This window comes from Eriocheir sinensis, chromosome 1, assembly GCF_024679095.1.
Source record: "Eriocheir sinensis breed Jianghai 21 chromosome 1, ASM2467909v1, whole genome shotgun sequence".
In the NCBI taxonomy this organism is placed as follows: Eukaryota; Metazoa; Arthropoda; class Malacostraca; order Decapoda; family Varunidae; genus Eriocheir; species Eriocheir sinensis.
The window spans coordinates 41,516,437-41,525,994 of record NC_066509.1 but is presented as its reverse complement, the minus strand read 5'-3'; the positions used below and the strand labels follow the sequence as shown (position 1 = coordinate 41,525,994).

Sequence of the window (9,558 nt, the reverse complement as noted above, 5' to 3'; positions counted from 1 at the left end):
GACGGAGATCAGAGCTCACTAAGACCCCTAAATCCCTCTCGCACCCAGACCTGCTTATGGGGGGTTGTTCCTACCTACACTCAGAATACTGCACTTCCCTACATTGAACTTCATCTGCCATTTATCCGCCCAGTCATACAATCTGTTGAGTTCACCCTGGAGAATACTAGCGTCCTGATCCGACTCAATTACTCTACCGATCTTGGTACCATCTGCAAACTTACTGAGATAACTACTAATTCCTGTATCTAAGTCATTGATATGAATAATAAACAAAAGTGGACCTAATACCGAACCTTGTGGGACCCCACTCGTAACACATCCCCAGTCAGATCTTTTACCATTGATTTGCACTCTTTGCTTCCTATTGCTAAGCCACGCCTTGACCCAGTTCAAAACTTTACCCTCTACTCCGTGAGCCTGTAATTTAAGCAACAGTCGTTGGTGAGGAACTTTGTCAAACGCTTTACTAAAATCAAGATAGATTACATCATAATATTCATCTCTGTCTACCGCCTCAAATACTTTATTGTAGAAGGACAAGAGATTGGTGAGGCATGACCTACCTTTCGTGAACCCATGCTGCGAGTCGAGAATTAAGCTATGTTTCTCTTGATGCTCCTGAATGTTCCTGGCTATTATGGACTCAAGGATCTTGCCTATAACCGATGTTAAGATAATTGGGCGATATTTTGAAGCAGCTGACTTGTCCCCCTTTTTGAAAATTGGCGTCACATTAGCTACTTTTCATAGGCTCGGCACATAACCAGTATTTACCGACATCTTAAAGATGTCGGTTAGTGGGTCACTGAGTACATTACCCTTTAATACCCTCGGAAATATCCCGTCTGGACCTGGCGACTTGTTCTTCTTAAGCTTATCTATCTCATCCTGAACTACTTGCCTGGTAATGATTATATCCCTCAATTTATTGCCATCCCCGCCCTCGTACACCTGAACCCTTTCCGGAATAGTCGTTCGATCCTCTTGTGTGAATACTGAAAGGAAGTAGTTGTTCAACAATGTGCTCATATTTTCGTAATTTTCTACTAGCTCCCCTGTGTTTGTTTTCAGCGATCCAATTTTCTCCCGTGTTTTTGTTCTTTACATTTGAAAGAAGCCCTTAGGATTACTTTTCGCCTCATTTCCTACTTTGATCTCATAGTTCCTTTTTGCTATCCTGGTGTTTTTCATAACTAATCTAGATAGTTCGACGTACCGGCCCTTGAGATGTGTTTCACCATTCTTTATTTTCTGATAAATTCCCTTCTTTAACCAAATCTCGTGTTTTAGTCCACGAGTCATCCATTTAGGGTCATTGTTTTCTTTTCTAAGTGTTCGCTGTGGTATATGCTGTCCTTGCCCCTCTACTATTACTCTAACTAAATTATTGTAAGACATTCCTACGTGGTTCTCCTGGCTCTCCAATCCACAGTTCTGGCTCTCATGGATCCCTAAATTATCCCAGTCTACCCCATCAAGATGTCTTTGAAGCCCCTCGTAATTTGCTTTTCTAAAATCTGACACTAACACTGTGGTTCGCGGGTTACCGCGCAGTCTAAGATAAAACGAACCGTTCTGTGGTCACTATTTCCTAACTCTCCGCCCACCTCCAACTCACGTAGCAAATTTCCATTATTAGTTAGGACTAAGTCTAATATGTTATCTCCTCTGGTAGGCTCAGTAACTACCTGCTTAAGGAAATTATCTTGTATAACTTCAGGGAAATCCTAGGTCTTCCCAATCTATATTCCTATAATTAAAATCCCCCATTACGCAGACATTTCTACTCCTACTCGCCCTGCCAATCCCCTGTAGTAATATACTCGTGTCCTGCCTGTTAAGGTTGGGTGGCCTGCACATAACTCCAAGAGTTAGTTTTTCTTTCCCTTTGTAAACGTCCACCCAAACTGATTCTGAATCCATGTTAGTTTTGACTGAATTGTTAACTAAACATTAAAGTGAGTCTTTAACGTATAGCGCAATTCCTCCTCCCTTTCTGCCCCTTCTGTCTTGGTGAAACATATAATAACCGGTTATTTCAAATTCCGATCTAAAGTTTCTATTGGCAGTGTCTATCCATGTCTCAGTGATCGCTATTATGTCAAAATTTTCTGAACAAACTTCACCCCTTAGTAAGTCTATCTTGTTTCTGAGGCTCCTGCTGTTAGTATAGAAGATTCTTAGCCCGTCCTCTGTTACTCCCCTATAATTACTTCTAAGCTGCCTGGTTATATTATGAGCTAGATGTCCTCTCCCATTACTCCTCCCATTGCTCCCATTACTCCCATTACTCCCACCCCCCCTCGCCTATACTAAAAAATCCCTATGCTCGCTCAAGGGAGTAGACTGATACAGACAGACAAACACAGATTTAAAAAAAGAATAAACCGAGTTACAACGAGACAGACAATCAGAGGGAAACAAAGGCAAACACAAACCACAGATCATTAAAGAGAAAAGGAAGACCGGCAGACCATCAGACCGAGAGGAACGTAAAGGTAAAACAATAAAGAAAAGTTAAGAGGAGGAGGAGGAGGAGGAAGAGGAGGAAGGAAATTTAGAAGATGAAGAAGCAAAAGTAGGAGGGAGGAGGAGGAGGAGGAGGAAGAGGTGGAGGAGGAGGAGGAGGAGGAAGAGGTGGAGGAGGAGGAGGAGGAGGAGGATGAGGTGGAGGAGTAGGAGGAGTAGGAGTAGGAGTAGGAGGAGGAGGAGGAGGACGAATGAGGGCGTTGGTATGGAGAAGAAATGCATAAATAGGTAGGGAGGAAAAGTGAAAGAGAGAGAGCGTGGGAATCGTGATAAAAGCATGGGAAGAAACAGGACGCCGTGAGAACCGAATACCATCACGCTTCCAACACTGAACACGCAAAAAATATAAAATAGTGAATAACATTTTTTTACTCTCTCTCTCTCTCTCTCTCTCTCTCTCTCTCTCTCTCTCTCTCTCTCTCTCTCTCTCTCTCTCTCTCTCTCTCTCTCTCTCTCTCTCTCTCTCTCTCTCTCTCATTTTCAACGTTCTCTTGCCTTTCCGATATTACCATACTACTACTATTACCATACTACTACTACTACTACTACTACTAGTAGTAGTAGTAGTAGTACAGCCAAAGCTACCTGTCCTTCTTTGCCCTCACGGCAAGTTTCACTATTATCTCGAACTAATACTTCAACAAGTCTCTTCCTCCAACTTCCGCTTCCTTTTCTTTCTTCCTCTTCCTTAACTCAGGTCATTCTCCTCCTCCTCCTCCTCCTCCTCCTCCTCCTCCTCCTCCTCCTCCTCCTCCTCCTCCTCCTCTCCCTTCATGCTCAGTTTGTCTCTTTTTCTTCATCATTTTATCCCCTTTGTTCTCTCTATCTTTTAAATACTCTTCCTCGTTTTATTGTTATGGTTTCTTTCCTCTTTTTCCTTTCCTCTCCACCTCCTCAGTTTGCTTTTCCTACTTTTTTGTTGTTCCATTTTCTTGTACTTTTTTTAAATTTCAGTCCTTTCTTCCTTATCTTCTTGCTTTACTTAATATTTTTTTCCTCTTTCTTCTCGTCTCTTCTTCCTTTCCTTGATCTTCTCCTGCTCATCTTTTTACACTTTTCCTTCTCCTTTCCTTCATCATCCCCTGATTTGTTCTCCATTCCTTCATTCCTCCCTGGCTTCACCTCTTCCTACTTTCCTCTATATTTTTTCTCGTATCACTGTCAGGACCCAGAAAACGAGGAAACAGAGGAGTGAGATATACAACTGTGTAAACATCTGACAGGACAAACACTAACAAAAAGGGTGACATATATATAAGTGTAAACATCTCAAGTACAAAAGAGGGGAAACAACGAGGGTAAAGGAAAACAGATACCCAGAGAGGAAAGGCAGGTATACAACTGTGTAGAAATCTGACAGGACAAACACTAACAAAAAAAAGTGACATATATAACAGTGTAAGCATCTCAAGTACCAAAGAGGGGAAACAACGAGGGTAAAGGAAAACAGATACCCAGACTCAGATACAGAAAACAGATACCCAGTAGGCGTGGTCAGAAAGTGTGAACAACCATTGAAAAAGACTCTGACCCGTGACGTCAGTCGTGGCGACATGTTATGAGCCAATAATTTAACAGAAAAATCACTGTGGGAGTGTCTTAAGACTGACTCACGAATAGCAGAAGTAAAACAATACAACATAATGAGCGAGCAGATGGGTGTGACAGGAAGTATTGGCCATTGGTTATGTAGAAAATTAAGGGCGTGTCAAGGATGTAAGTCCGCCTAAAGCAAAGAAAAATGTGGCCTAGAGATCAGTGGTATGGGTAGACCGAGCTTGGTTCTCGCCTCAAGCAGACCTGCTACTCACTCAGCCGAGGATGGCTGTTGTGATCTTAATCGTGAGTAGAAATTCGAGAATCTAAGGGAAACCGACTGTATTGTCCTGGAGATTATAATGTAGGAGATGTGAAGTAGGATTGTGAGTGGGACAGGATTGTGATTATTTGTTTGCGATGTAAAGCAAAGGTAAAACCACTGGGTGTGGTAAAATTGGGTGTTTCCATGACTTGTAGTAGATTATACTATAGGAATGTGTTATTAGGATTTTGTGAAGAGAGTACATAATGATTGTGATGTAAGCAGAGAGATACAAACCACTGCTTGTGGAACGACGAGTGTTATTATTATTGGCAACAACTGAGCACATATTGTAGTATTATGTTTAAGACATGTCGTTTGTCATATGTTGCATCCATTGCTGAATATGCCAGTGTTATGATCGTCTGAGCATAGAATATTGCGTAAGGCAATTACTTTCATTTAATTTTAAATAAATGTATATTTACTTTTTCCCTTGTTTATCCCCGAACACCAGTCTCCAATAACAACTTAAGCCGGATCACGCTACCAGGGATACGAGACGGTGAGATCATTTATGGAGTAATTAATGAGTGATAAAAGAGTTGATTTAATACAAGAAAAGAAGGGTCTAAAACTGGCGGCAGCGGTGTAGGGATAAATAGGGACATGTGCTTACAGTGCTTTTGTTTAATTTACTCTGACGAGAAAACGCCTCTTATTTTCATTAAGCTTTGCTCGTTTTAAGTGGCGGAAATAATAGTGACGATTTAATTATATAATTAATGGTTCTTCCGGAGGACATGGACTTTGACGATATGGTAATGGAAACTCTGGCCAACCACTGTTGTTCTGTAGTGCAATGGGTAGCACACGCGACTCAACCGAGAATTCATGAGTTCCTTCCCGGGCGGAGTGGAGAGGGATGGGCAGTCTCTCTCCACCGGCGCCGTGATCCACTCCTCAGTGAGATGGTGTCAGGTGACAGGCAGCGGCAGCGTCCTGCCTCTCAGGTTTGTTTGTTTTAGGATTGTTACCCCAGGATGGAGGGGAGCACGGGGCTCTACGCCTCACAGGGTGGTGGTGTGCCGCGGCGGGCATGCAGCCATAGAGTGACTTTATAAAGGCCTAACCCGCGTCCCCCAGGTAGGAAGTGTAGAGTATGATCTAGAAAAAATGTGAAATACTAAGAAAAGTGTGAGGTATGGATAAAAAGTCATGAATAAAAAAATTAAAAAATGAAGCATATGGACAATAGTGTGAAGTATTAAGATAAATGTGTGAAGTAAGAGAATCAGAGGAAGAGGAGGCCAGGGTAGTGCCCCCCTCAGTTATCTACTACAAATAACATTAAATAAACAAATGAAAATAAATAAATAAATAAATAAATATGCACACTTGCAGTGGAAAAAACGGAAAATGAGCGAAGAACAAAACAGGGAGTAACCTTTAATATAATAAGATGAAGGCTACAACGAATAAGGGAGTAACCTTTAATATAAGATGAAGGCTATAACGAACAAGGGAGTAACCGCCTCACATAAATATAAGGAAAAGAAGGCTATAACGAACAAGGGAGTAACCTTTAATATAATAAGATGAAGGCTATAACGAAGAAGGGAGTAACCTTTAATATAAGATGAAGGCTATAACGAACAAGGGAGTAACCGCCTCACATAAATATAAGGAAAAGAAGGCTATAACGAACAAGGGAGTAACCTTTAATATAATAAGATGAAGGCTATAACGAACAAGGGAGTAACCGCCTCACATAAATATAAGGAAAAGAAGGCTATAACGAACAAGGGAGTGACCTTAAAAATAATGACAAGAAGGCTATAATCAACATAACTCAAGAGTAACTTTGTTAGGCAGATCGCACTACTCATGATAATACATATGCAAAAGTGGCAGCACTCCTACAAACAGGAGCGTGTGTGAGTTTTAACGGATGAATTTATTAAAGAATTAGGGCTCGCAGTAAATAACTGTGAAGCGAAACCCGTGAATATTGTCTCTGTGCAAAGATACCATATTGAAAATGACGATAAAAGACAAGTTAATATGGAAGGAAAAAGTAGTTTCCAAGACTTATTGATAACACGCGATGTAGATTTGCCAACTCATATTATGTTGAGTACTGATTTGTCGTGTAGCACGAGATTATTTTGAAAACATTGCAACTAAATGAGGAACAAAAGAACGAAGCTTAAAACTGATAATAGAAGGGGAAACCATACAATTATGCCAGGAAAAATATGTCTTATATCTAGAGGTGAAGGATCTTAGCTAAATGTAGATGGAAATGAAGAAGGTCTCACTGAAAATAAGGCCGTACGTTGCCAAGCAGCGGAACCTTTGCAACTGCATGCATCTGTTGCAGGTTACATAACGCTAGTGACGCAACTACAGGCAAGTGAAGCTTTATTTGAGCCTTGTGTTAGTACTCCTCAGGCTAGAGTCTTGTGCTCAGGGATAGTTAAGTTAACCCCTTCATCTGACAATCAAAGATCTTATGTCACTGTGCCGTATTTGAATATTGAAAGTGAGTGTAAAGATAGATGATAATACAACGTTAGGATCTGTGAAGCCTGTCACTCATGAGCTATACGCTGATCTGCCACAAGTATCTAGTGTACAGATCGCTGACACAGCTAAAACAGACTTGAAGCCCGCAGAGCTTGAAGTAAGGAAGAAAAGCCTCTATCAAATTGTTGACGCTAAATTCCCAAGTGAAGAGAGAGAATCAGGTTTTAAAGTCCTTAATAGATAAATATATAACAGTGTTTTCCACAGAACAAGAACCATTAACAGTAACGCCCTATTTTTTTAAGCACCATCAAGCAAAACACTGATGAAGTAGTGTACAGGCGTTCGTATAACATTCCTATCAGTTATCATGACAGAGTAAATAAACAACTTATATCGCTCCAGCAACAGGGTGTGATTCGCCCTTCGCGATCACCCTATAATGCCCCACTTATCCCAGTGCAAAAAAACATGGAGTACTACGACTTTGTCTGGACTTCCGGGCACTTAATAAAACACTACGGGACGACCGGTACCCACTCCCTAATATAATTACTATACTCAATCAATTGGGAGATAGTAAGGTTTTTTTCATGCCTAGACTTGAAACAGGGTTACCATCAAATCCCCCAAGATGAAATCAGCAGAGAGAAGACGGCATTTTCTTCTCCAGCAGGACATTGGGAATTTACTTCCCTCCCCTTTGGCCTTAAAACAGCCCCGTCCTGCTGCAAGAAAATAATAAGCACTGTCCTTACAGGACTATTAAGCAACAAGGTTCAGGTGTACCTTGATGACATAATTATCCTGGGCGATATATTTTCTAATCACGCAGATAACTTAGAACAAATTCTGGATCGCTTAAAGGAAGCCAAACTGACTCTTAAGATGGAGAAGTGTAACTTTTTTAAGGACAAAGTAGATTACCTGGGCCATGCCATCCGCTCAAGAGGGAATAAGACCTCAATCTAGCAAGCTGGAGGCCATACAAAACGTCCCGGCCCCTCAAACTGTTCATGATTTACAGTCATTTCTTGGATTGACTAATTATTATCGCAAATTTATTGCAAATTATTCACAAATTGTTGCTCCTTTTCTAAAGATTTACAAAGGGAAGAAAGGTACACTAAAAAAAAAAAAATAAATAAATAAATAAAATAAAATAAATAAATAAATAAATAAATAAAACTCCACTCATATGGACGGATGAAACAAAAATTGCGTTCTCAATCCTTAAGGATAGAATGCTTGGTACAGTCACTCTACGCATCCTACTACAATACTGGTGGAGTATTGCAATAACAGGATAATGATGATAAACTAAGACCTGTATCTTTTTTTGTGAGAAATTGAATACGGCAGAACAGCGGAACAGTATAGTTGAACGAGAGGCTTTAACTGTAATTTATGGGTTACACGTAAACCGCCCATTAATACTGGGTTACCCTGTTGAGATCCACACGGGTCACAGACCTTTAGTCTGGTTGTTACAGGTAGCTAGTCCCAACGGCAGGATAGCTAGATGGCAGACTCTCATGAGTGAGTATGGTTTCAAAATCAATCATTTGCCTGGCAAGGAAAATATAGTAGCAGATTTTTTTTATCAAGGATGAAGGCTCAACAGGACACTGAGATTGAATTAGAAGGACACGCGCGATAATGTTTGTGGATGGGGAACAACAAAAACCGTGGAACACGTGGATAATGAGGGGCAAGGTATTGCACTAGTGCAGAAAAAGAAACAGGCGCCGAAAAATGAGAAAATAAAATATATGACATGTATGGACCTGAATAGTGAGTGTATTGGCCACACACTTGACTGGAGTATTCAGGAGATTAGTGAGCTGCATGATGAGCAGCCAGCATATAAGTTTGCTAAAAGAAGGAAGCCCCATGAATGAAAATTGAGCAAAGACTCAGAGAAAAAAGGCATAATGTGAGATGCCGCCCCTGTTAGAGGTACAGGTGGAAATTATGTTATATTGTGTTGAAGATGGGCATAATGTGAGATGCCGCCCCTGTCAGAGTTACAGGTGGAAATAAATGATGTGTTTTAGTGAGTCCGTACGGAGAAGCCACTAAGGTGGTGATTCTACCCCCCAAGTATTTCCAAGGCGATAACTCTGGCTCATTCGTCGCCACTGCAGGGCACGGAGGAACCAAAGTTACGTTATGTCGGTGTAGAAAGTTCGCTTTCTGGCCTGGAATGAAACGGGATGTAGAAAATTATGTAAGGAAGTGCGTCATGGTAGTCGTTTTAAAAGTGAGTTGGGAACTTGCACCCTGCTCCTTGGCGGCAATATCCAGACGTCACCGCTCCTTTTGGAAGAATACACATGGACCTTGTGGGTCCCATGGGTGTATCGGACAATGGGGTTCGATACGTAATGCCCATAGTTGATGTTTTTAAAAGGTATTTGATTATAGTACCCTTACGGAGTAAGGAAGCCCGCGAAATGGCAAGGGCGTTGTACGTGGATGTTGTTTGTGTACACGGTGTTCCTCAGACAGTTGTTACAGATCAAGGTTCAGAGTTCGTTAATTCCGTGATGCAGGAGATAAATTAGAAGCTACCTGTGCGACACGCGAATAACGGCTTACCATACAAATGGGAATGGAATAATAAAGCGCGCAAATTATACTGTTGTTAACATTTTGAGGAGAATGTTCTAGGAAATGTGTCCGTTTGGGATATA

The 9,558-nt window shown here is 41.1% G+C and overlaps 1 long non-coding RNA gene across 1 annotated transcript; it reads right to left on the bottom strand.

Moving 5' to 3' along the window:
* Positions 1 to 3,696: 3,696 nt before the first annotated feature.
* LOC126996846 (uncharacterized) lies at positions 3,697 to 7,775 on the bottom strand. The gene is made up of 3 exons (XR_007751640.1): positions 6,097 to 7,775; positions 5,917 to 6,052; positions 3,697 to 5,824 (listed from the first exon to the last, which is right to left on the bottom strand). It is a non-coding gene; the product is annotated as an uncharacterized LOC126996846 (long non-coding RNA).
* Positions 7,776 to 9,558: the final 1,783 nt, after the last annotated feature.